The following is an 11,284-nucleotide window of genomic DNA, read 5'->3' on the forward strand; positions in this document are numbered from 1 at the left end:
AAGTATGTTTAGACTGTTTCTTACCATGTTGCAGGGAAGGAGACTCTTTATGCTTCTTTATGCCAAGCTCCTGGTAATGTTGCCTCAGGCCTCTCCCTCCCATCACAGAAACAAGTCTTGATAATAACAATAATAATGTACCCTTGGGATTCCCCATGGGTTTCCTGTGTCCATGGAAACACTCAAGATGGTGCAAAATTCCGCAACTTGTTGCTGAAGTCAGACGTTTATAGAGGCCACTTGTTTGAATGAAACTATTTGTCCATCATGCGACACTGTGTGACTCGGTAGTCAGGCCCATAGGCATGTGCTAAAGGAAAAAAGGCATCACCTCTCGCAAATTGTGTGTGTGTGTGTGTAGTGTGTAGTGTGTGTAGTGTGTGTGTAGTGTGTGTGTGTAGTGTGTGTGAAGCTTAGCTTCTCTACTCTAGCATCACTGGAAAGATTTTCATTAAAATCTAGAAGCTGAAGCCACACATCACATGATGATGTTGTACATGAACCCTCTTGACCTCACAGTAGCCTCTGTTGGAAACTCTTGACCCAGACAGCTGTTTCTTCATTATAAGATGTCTAGTGTGGGAAAGGATCAAACATATTTTCTGGGATTTATATATTATATTAGTATGGTTAATCAACTTGATGTCTAGTTTAGAGAGCCTAGACTCCTAGAGTACAATTCAATAAACACGTAGGCAATGCATTATGGGAGTTCAGTGAAGTTGTAGCCTACATTGAGCTTTGTGAACTTCCTTGGTGTGATTATAAATGTTTGTCTAGTAGATTGTTGATGCTGCAAAACTACATTTTACTGATTGACTATATCCAACCATTATTTCATCCATTCATCAAAAGGAAAGTGTTTTATGAGTCGATGTACCGTAATCACATTTTCCTTTAGCAGGATATTTCAAGTAGGACTATGCCTTCCAGTGTTTTAAAAGCAGTGATTCACCCATGCCTCCAGCCAGCTATAGTATTCTGAGAGTTTACATGCAGCTTCCTCTCCTGAATAGAATAGAATATACTTTATTGTCCTTGTACAGTTGCCTATACAATGAAATTGTAGTGGTTCTTCTGAAGGTGCAAAAACGGAAAAACGACAAATATTACACACTAGACAAATTAAAAAGCGAAAATGCTATGAGACAATGAGGTATGTGGTGTCATAAGTGCAAATAAAGACAACAATCTTAAGAAAATAAAAACAAGCTAAAAGACATCAGGTCAGTGGTGTTATAATACTGTAATAATACTGTAAAAAGATATAAATGTATAAATAGGCACTTAGAATAGAATTATTGCACATTTCTATTGCACTTTTTTCACCTGAAGATGAACATTTATGTCTGTCTTATGTCTTATGTCTATTGTTCAGTGTTCTGATGGCCCTTCCTGCAGTAGAAGGATATGAGTCATGTCAGTGTGAGTCATGTTTTTGTAAGTTGAATTTCTATATCCTGTAGCTGCAAAGGCATTCTTTACTTTGAGGATGTTGACCCCACCCATCTGCTTGTCTCATATTGTACTTCTTCCTTCTTCGCCAAGGCACTCTCGGCCACTAGGGCTTCGTTCACACGGCAGAACGAACATCTCCAACTCCACTCAATTGTTGTGCTGAATATTTAGGGATTTTAACAACCAGTCCTATTAAGAATCCTTAAAATGTGACCTATATTTGACCTACCTTGACTCCCGTGTGAACATTCCACGGCCCTGAACAGACCCACATGCGCGGAAGTCTCTTGTCTCTCTTGTCTACTCTTTGTCTACTTTGAGTGCACTTAGCTACTCCTACTTATTTGTCCATTAACCCTCTACCCCTCTACTGACTAATATCACAATGTGCACAGGACTCTTCAAGTCGACACATACTGTCCTTCCCCTGTCACACCTGTCAATACCCTCCTTCGAATTCCATGCTGTTTCTGTCTCCTCCCCTGTCAAACTTCACATTGTTGTCATCTATCGCCCCCATCTATCGCCTCCCATCTATCACCCCAGCTCAGTCACTTCTTAGACGAGATGGATGTCTCGATGACAGTCAACAATAACTTTCTCTGTCATAAGACCTCATTTTGTGCCAGGAAAAACCCTGAGTAGACGTTTTTTGATGACGCGATCAAACTTAGCTGTTCTTATTTATTTATTTTCAGTTATTGTGCTTTGTTGGTATAGCCTAATGTCTGCTGGAAAGTTCAATAAAAGTGATCACCATTCACCGTTCACCGTTATTTAATTTATGCAATGGTACAAAAGTAAATGAAAAACTTTTGCATCCCTATTCGGTATTTGGCCAAATGTTTCCTTAAATTCGGCTTTGGCTAAGAATTTTTCATTCGGTGCATCCCTACTCTTCAGGTTACACCTTAACTGCTCCTCTTGAGTCATCTACTACCCCCCAGTACTGTTTCTCCTGTGTTTAAAAAAATGTTAAACACAGGAGACTGCCAATGGCCCCTGGCATGAGCTAGATTACTATTCCTGCTACAACTGGTGAATTGATGATTTACTTGCTTAGTCAAATGTATCAATTGTAAGTTGCTTTGGAATAAGGCGTCTGCTAAATGTGTCATCTTTGACTCCGAGCTCAACCTTAACCGACAAGTGAGCTCCGTCGTGAAGTCATGTTTCTACCAACTACGTATCATAGCCAAGATCAAGTCCTTCCTCACCCCCAGTGACCTGAGGAGGGTCGTCCTCATGCTAATTTCATCTAGGCTCGACTACTGCAACTCACTCTATGCTGGACTTCCTGATAAGACCATCTACCGCCTGCAGCTAGTCCAAAATGCCGCTGCCAGGCTGGTGTCAGGCACTAAAATGAGGGACCACATCTCCCCTGTCCTCATCTCCCTTCACTGGCTCCCAGTAAAGAAGAGAGTGAAGTTCAAGATCTGCACCTTTGTCTACAAAGCTCTCAACAGTCTCGCCCCACCCTACATCAAGGACCTCCTGGACCTGTCTTCCACCTCAAGGCCCAGGCTCAGGTCCGACGCCCAACTCAGCCTGAGGGTCCCCCGCACCAACCTCAAGAGGAAGGGTGACCGTGCCTTTGCGGTGATGGCACCGACCCTGTGGAACGCGCTCCCTTCCGCCATCAAGTCTACTCCCTATTTGTTGTAAATTGTATCCCTTGAGATGTTCGTTTAAGTAGTCTGTGTCTGTTTGCTTTCTGTGTTCCTTGTCCTTGTCTTTATCTGTTCCTTTACCCGGGCTGCGCCCCGGGCCGATGTAAAAGTTGGATGGGGGGCGCATTATAAATAAAATTAACATTAACATTAACTTTAAATGCCATAAATGGAAATGTAGTTGTAAAGTTGATGCATGTAGTTTTGTTAAAGGTGATGCATGTAGTTTTGCACTTTGCTGCTGTCTTTGGCCATACTAAACATTTGATAATGTAAATATACTAAGTTTCTTAATAGCAGCAAATATGTGCATGTCGTTGTAAACAGACTACAGTAAAATAGGTACGTAAAGGCCAGGGCTTGAACTCGACATCAGATTTTAGAAAACGCTTTGTTTGGACCAAAACAGCTCTCTTTACTGATCCTTCTTCATCATGTAATCTCATTCCCTGATTATGGTCTTTTTATTATGGCCACACACTATTTTAAAGCTTAAGTCTATATACTAGACCTGGGTAGGCTTGCACTATGAAACTGAGTAAAAAATTCTGTTTTGTTCCCATCTTACAGGGAAGGGTGACACATGGGTTCACCACATTGTTTTAGGATACCGTAGTTATGTCGTTTTAGGGCGACCCATGTTGCATGACAACAGGGTTCACGCCTACTAACTTATCAGCCTCCTTTGAGACTTGTGGTTTGGTTTAATTCTTACACATACCTGTGATATCTCAGGAATGAGAATATGTCTGGCAACCAATAGTGACATGACACAATCACTGTAGCTCAATTAGAGAGAAGCCATATATATAAACCTGAGACTTGCTTTTGTGTTAGTAAATTGATAAATACATGCATTTTACTGGACACTTAACACTTGTGGAGAGAGATCCATTTCAGGTCAAAGTATCATTCAGAGAATGATATCTCCTGAATTGGGAATACATATTTCGTATTTGGAAATACTGCTTTATCTAGTGTTATCGCTGCCTGTTGGAGCTTAGTTTTAGTCATAGCCTCAGCCTGTCACCTTCATTGCTATGCCTTGGTCAAATGCTCATCTAGCTTGCAAATATCCGGGTCAACAGTAGGGTCAAACATTCCAGACAGAGATAGAGGGACTGAGCGTGACGGAGAAAGAGAACTTAGGAGTGACAGGGAGGTAGAGAGAAGAGAGAGTGGTCTCTACAGACATGAGGTGGTAATTAAACTTCAGAACACTTGCCATCAACAAAAAACGAACACTAGGATTGGGCGGTATCACATTTTTAAAACCGGTGTTAAACCGTCCCCAAATCAAATCAAATCAAATTGTATTTGTATAGCGCATTTCTTACAAGATGCAACTCAATGCGCTTCACACAATGAAAATGTTCAGTCAATCAGTCAATCAATCAATCAATACTGACAGAGCCGCGAGCAGGCAAAAGTAAAAACCTGTACACTATGTAGCCTGGAAAAATTCCCTTGCAGCCCTCTACAAATAGAGCGACTACTAGCCAGTTTGCCTACCAGTACCCAGCGGTGGGCCCCCACCCCCCCCCCAGGGAGCCCCCGCCGCCCCACGCACCCAGCCCGCCCCACCACCAACACACCCGGCCCAGCCAAGCAAGCACAGACCCAAGGGGCCCCGCACAAGGACGGCCAAGCAGGTGCCCGGCGGCGGAACAGACCAAGCACACGGGGAAGCCGGGGGGCCCCAAGGGGAGGCCAAGGACCACCGGCACAAAGCAAGCAAGCAAGGGCAAAAACCTGTACACCATGTATCCAGGAAAAATTCCTTGCATATTATCGGCGTACACACTGTCCATAAATGTAGTGTTATATCTGCATCGTTCTGCATCCAGCATGGTCACAGGTCCTGCCAAAAGAGAATCTTAAGCACAGTTATGATGCAACAACACAATAAAGACAATAAAGATGACAGCAATACAACCTGATGGTGGTCCTGGTACACCCTTGTACCGGTTCCAATACTGCTCTAGGTGCTATTGGGAGCTGACAGTGCCTCATCAGCACCCGGGTCCATTTTCCTGTCAACACAAATCTCAAAACACGAGTATGGTGTAATGGCCTAGTGATCCTAGTTCTATAATGTCCAATGTCTCCCTTAGTATCAAACGGCGACATTGAATAAGTAGGTTTTGAGGTCACGCTTAAAAATGTCCTGAGTTTTAGACAACCTCAGGCCCTCAGGTAGGGTGTTCCACAATCTAGGAGCATATATGCTAAAAGCTGATCCTCCAAATCTCTTTGTCCTAGCCTCTGGCACTATTAAAAGTTCTGTGCCACTAGACCGTTGGGGTCTAGCTGGTGTGTATCTTATGAGCATGTCCACCATGTAATTGGGTGCATCACAGTGGAGTGATTTATAGACTAGTAAAAGGATCTTAAAGTCTATTCTATGACTGACAGGGAGCCAGTGTAGTGATCTCAAGACAGGTGTGATGTGCGCTCTTTGTTTGGTCCTAGTAAGGACACGAGCAGCAGCATTTTGAAACATTTGTAGTCTATTAATCATTTTTTGGGGGAGACCTGTCAGGAGAGCATTACAGTAATCTAGCCTACTAGTAACAAACACATGCATTAATTTTTCAGTGTCTGCCTGGGAGAGAAATGATTGTACCTTAGTGATGTTTCTTAGATGGTAGAAGGATGTTTTAATAGTATTATTAATATGAGTTTCAAAATTTAGATCTGGGTCAATTATGACACCAAGGGCCGGTTTCACAGACAAGGCTTCCTAGCCTGACACTTAGTGTTAAGAGCTAGTGTTTTCAAGTGTGCAGATAATTTCTCTCTCCCAGTTTTCTCGCCAATGATCAATACCTCTGTTTTTTCTTGATTGAGTTGGAGAAAGTTTTGTGTCATCCAAATATTAATATCGGCAATACAATCTATCAGGTGGTCGATCATCTTGTAATCGTTGGGAGTTACTGAGATATAAAGCTGAGTGTCGTCAGCATAGCTGTGGTAGTTAACGCTATGCTTCTTGATAACAGAACTGAGGGGTAGCATGTATAGGCTAAAAAGCAACGGTCCTAAAATGGACCCCTGGGGAACTCCACAGGTTGTGCTATAATCTTTTGACTTATGGTCACCAAGGGCTACAAAGTAGTCTCGGTCAGCCAGGTAAGTCCTGAACCAGTTTAAGACCGAACCTGAGAGGCCAACCCAGTTTTCAAGTCTCTCAATAAGTATGGAATGGTCTACCGTATCAAAGGCTGCACTTAAGTCTAAAGGGCTCTGCACACAGCGTGCGATTTCTGTTGCGCGTCAACGTTCCATTTTGAAGTTTGAATGGAAGTCTATGAGAACATCGCATCGCAATGCACACAGCCCCGCACGGCGAAAATTCGATTCCATTCATAACAACAATGGAAATTATGGAATGTTGACGCGCAACAGAAATCGCACACTGTGTGCAGAGCCCTTAAGAGTACAAGAATCGAGAGTTTTTTCGAGTCTGCATTTATCCTAAGGTCATTAGTTACCTTAAGCAAAGCGGTTTCTGTGCTGTGGTATGATCGGAAACCTGACTGAAGTGGGTCATACCTATTATTTAAGACTAAAAATTCATGAAGCTGTCTATACGCTGCCTTTTCTAAAATTTTGCTTAGAAAAGTGAGATTGGATATTGGTCTACAGTTTTTTGGATCAGAAGGATCTAGGTTACTTTTCTTCAGGGTGGGTCTAACCAGGGCAGTTTTAAGCGCCGCTGGAAATATCCCTTTAAGTAGGGAATGATTTACAATACCTAGTATGTCATCAGACACAGATTCAAAAATGTCCTTAAAAAAGGTGGTAGGAATAGGGTCAAGAGGACACGTAGACGGTTTAAGCTGTGACACAATTTTACCTAATGTTTCCGTACTAATCATGGTGAACATGCTCATAGTCATGTTCTGTGGTGGCGGATCTGTAGTGTTACACAAACCTAGTCTTTCCTGAGTAATACACATTCTAATATGTGTTATCTTATCCCTGAAGTGGGCTGCAAATTCCTCGCATTTGGTGACAGAGGCTGCGCCGTCTAGAGTTCTAGGAGCAGGGTTTACAAGGCAATCAATTGTCGAGAACAAGACCCTGGGGTTATTCTTGTTTGTAGATATTATATTTGAGAAGTGATTTTTTCTAGCATTTCGCATTGCCAAGTTAAAGGCAGATAGATGTTCTTTAAAAATATTCTGATCAATCTGTAATTTGCTCTTTCTCCATCTGCGCTCAGCTTTCCTATATGTTCTCTTTAGGAGATTTATTTCACTGTTTCGCCATGGTGCTCTCCTCAAATGTAACCGCGGTTTACGGTATCTGGACAGGACTGTATCATGATTATTTTCACACAATGACAAAAATGTGATGCATGTTCAAGTTTTATTCTCTGAACAACATCAGAAACAATAGCAAATGTTAACATCATTAACAACATATAAAGCTTGAGTGCAAATACAGCGGGTAAAAAATGTGTGCAAGGACATGACATTAAACCAAACAGAATTAAATTAACAACAAATCTATGACCTACAATCCAGTACAAATAAATAAAATTAAAAGCACAGCCTATAGCATCTAGTCGGCCTATGAAATAATAGCAAAATAACAAGAATGGCAGTAACGAAAATGGGCATACAAGCGTATCCTACAACGTTAGGCCTATTCTAGGTTTTTCGTCAGAAAAACAAGCATGTTTACTTTTTCAGGCTTTAGCAGGGCACGTAGTGGTCTGGGCGTGCACGGTAAAGTCTCTTGTTGTTTGCCTCGGTCATTATTGTTCGAAAGTTCTCATAGCTGCTCTCCTGTTGTTCCAATAGTTCTTTATAGAACATTTTCTGCTGTTCCATCAGCTCAAGCACCTTATAGTCACATCGTGGTGTAGTTCACCGGTCCAAGTTCAAGTTTATTGTTACGTCACATTACACAAGTGTGTATCCTTTACTTTATTTATTACACAAATGTGAAATCCTCCTTTTCGGCCCCCCAAACCAAACCAGTGTGATCACCAGCAGCCTCTGTAACCTAACCTGTCTGTCCTAGTTCAGCCCTTTGTTAAAAACCTGGGCGTATTCTTCGACCCTGAATTTCACTTTGATAGGCAGGTGAACTCGGTGGTGAAGGGGTGTTTTTTTCCAGCTACGGACCATAGCCAGGATTAAGCCCATTCTCACAGAACATAGCTAGAACGTTAAGTTCGAAACGTTTGCTGACAGCTGTAAACAGGCACGCACAATACGGTCTGAGCGGAAGTCACGTGTGAATGGAAGAAGAAGTGGAGGGAAGGAGGGACACATAATTTATTTGATAAATTACATTGTTTACAAAAAGTTCTGTCATCACTTTCATAGCGTCTAGACCAGTGGTTTTCAACCTTTTTTGGGCCAGCGCCCCCTGTCCATTATCCAGGTCTCTTACCGCCCCCCATCAAAAAAAGTTTGTTTTTTTTCTTCCCTGAATATTAATGTTGACTAATATTCTGTGTTATATCATTTAAAAAGCATGTCACTGAATGCCAAATAATAGATTTGATTTAACTGGGCAGTTGGAATATCATTATCATTAGTTTACCAGAGAGCAGAAAAGCCATGTGAATGTGAATAAAAATGCTGTTTATGAGTGTTAAACAAACTCAGACAACATCAGAGAATACAAACAGACTGTTTTATGATGCTAATATTTATTAATTTTTGATTAGACTTTGTTAACAAAGTTCCAAAGTTCAGAGCACTGCGCTCTGGGACCGCTCAGAGATGGGTGCTCTGACTGAAAAGACGGTTTGCCCGAGCGAACTGACCGTTCGTGCATTTACGAACGTACCTGTAATAACACTGCTGACAGCTGATCAATCGCAAGCAGACAGAGTAGTGGTTTCCTATAGCAACAAAAGACGTTGACAGCTGTTCGGAGTGCTTATGTGTTCGTTTCCAGGGCATCACATGAGGAGCAACATATCACTAAAAAGCGATCGTATATTTTAGTTTGTAAACGTTAAGACGAACACATCGCAATGCTAACCTCAGAATGGCACTATGGAAAACATCCACAACAACACTTAACAGTAATACATTTATGTAATATACTGTGATGAACCTGCGAGGGGAGGGGACATTCGTAGCTGATTTCTCCAGGTTAGATTATTGGTAGGCTAAGCGACAGAGAACTTTCCTGACTGGTTTATTACAATACGATCGCTTTTTTGAGATAGGTTGTTCCTGCTGTGATGTTCTGGTATGGTGGTATGGTATTAGCACTCATTTTAACTAAATTAAATAAGCTGTATTGAAAGGAAGCGAACGAAGCGAACGCATAAGCGCAGAGGGTAGTGTGTATACGCGGGGAGGGAGTAATTGGCACGACAGGCTTACGTCACCGGCGGGGACATGGACTGAGTATCAAAACTAACATAAGAAATATTCTCTCTCGCTTATAGCCAACAATTACAATGAGCCTACAAACTGAAACACATGTCACTCAAGCATAGCCTACAAGGAAAACACTCATAGAAATTAAACAAGACCGTAAATTGAACAACACCGTATCGCTGTTAGATGAGCAACACAAATTAAATAGCCTATTCCTCATAAATCTTCGCCAACTGGCTAAATCCAAAGACAATCAACTATTTACAGTTATATAGCCTATTCCACTCTGTGTTCATTTGCGGGTGCTATGCAAGAAAAGGATGGCAAAGGTTGAAAGTTGGCTTGTGCTAGCATTAGCTATGGTGCATCCATGGTCAACATGACATTACAGATGGGATGAACCGGGGTTCTTTCTATCGTAGACTAGCATAGTATTGCAATTTCTGCACTGTACATGAACTGTCAAGATTCTTCTACAATGCAGCTTACCCAGACACATTGGAAACTATCAAAAGCTCTGCCTTTGCTAGCTGAGTTTTTAGCTTCATGTTCTTGATGACACTCTCACTTTAATTTTTTGGGGCGCTGCGCTACGTGTGTCTGCGTCACCGAGCCCGGCCAAGTTCAGAAGACTGCGCTCTGGGAGCGCTCAGAGATGGGTGCTCTGACTGAAAAGACGGTTTGTCCGAGCGAACTGACCGTTCGTGCATTTACGAACGTACCCGTAATAACACTGCTGACAGCTGTTTTTCATGAGAAAAATACTTTATGCGTGAACGCCCCCCAAGAACACCTCAACGCCCCCCTTTAAAAAATATTTCTTCCAGCGCCCCCCGATGTTGTCTGAACGCCCCCGTTGAGAAACGATGGTCTAGACAATGGTACAAACACTCTTATTATATAAAGCAATTTATGACGGTTTTATGATGGTATTGACAAATACCGTTGCTATTTTCAAAAACCGTGGTTTATATGCCTAACCATAATGCCCGACCCTAAACCACACATTCACTAAACCACTCATTGCTCATCCATATTGTCTGCATTGTATTACAATGTGTAATTCAAACCCATTTTCACCAAGTGTTTTAGCAAACACATTCAAATGCAATTTAGCTTGTTGCAAATGTATTTCAGGTTAGTAAGAGAGAGTCATGGGAGTGTTTTTATTGGCCTCACTGGGAAAGATGTGGTTGTACTAACAGGCCTGGATAGCTGACTGGGATCCTCCCTCTACTCACAAGGCAGGGGATTAACTCTGTGGCCCTAACTGCCACTCACTTACCTCTGGTGCCGACATACAGACATACACTGGATACCACATGCCGTGTTGCAGAGTAGTGTTATTTTAAGCAAGAGGGAAACCAAGAGCAAATATTGTGTAATAGGGGACAAAGTTGATGCCAAACGTTGCAAAAAACTACCTGAAACGGTCATGCAAATCTCTCACCGACATCGATGCATCTACACAAAAATTAGTTTTGCATACACTATCCACTGTATCTTAAGTTAGGATTTCATGCATTATAATGGATAATGGCTGTAAAAAAATGGTTCAACGTACTGTACGTTTTCCAATTAAACATAGTCAGTAAAGTAATTCCTCGAAGACTCTGTTTTTTCTCAAGCAATGTCAAAAGAGGAAGACATCACTATCTATTAATACATTTCTCCTCTAGCGTTCTTCCGTTGAATCTTAGCACATCCTCTCTTCTGGTGAGCCGGGGTGCCCCTGTGCCAATGCTGCATCTCTCTCCAGTTTCATCACCCGGTGTCAGATCTGACAACCTCAGCAAG

Source organism: Nansenia antarctica, assembly GCF_963989245.1.
Source record: "Nansenia antarctica genome assembly, chromosome: 3".
NCBI classification, from domain to species: Eukaryota; Metazoa; Chordata; class Actinopteri; order Argentiniformes; family Microstomatidae; genus Nansenia; species Nansenia antarctica.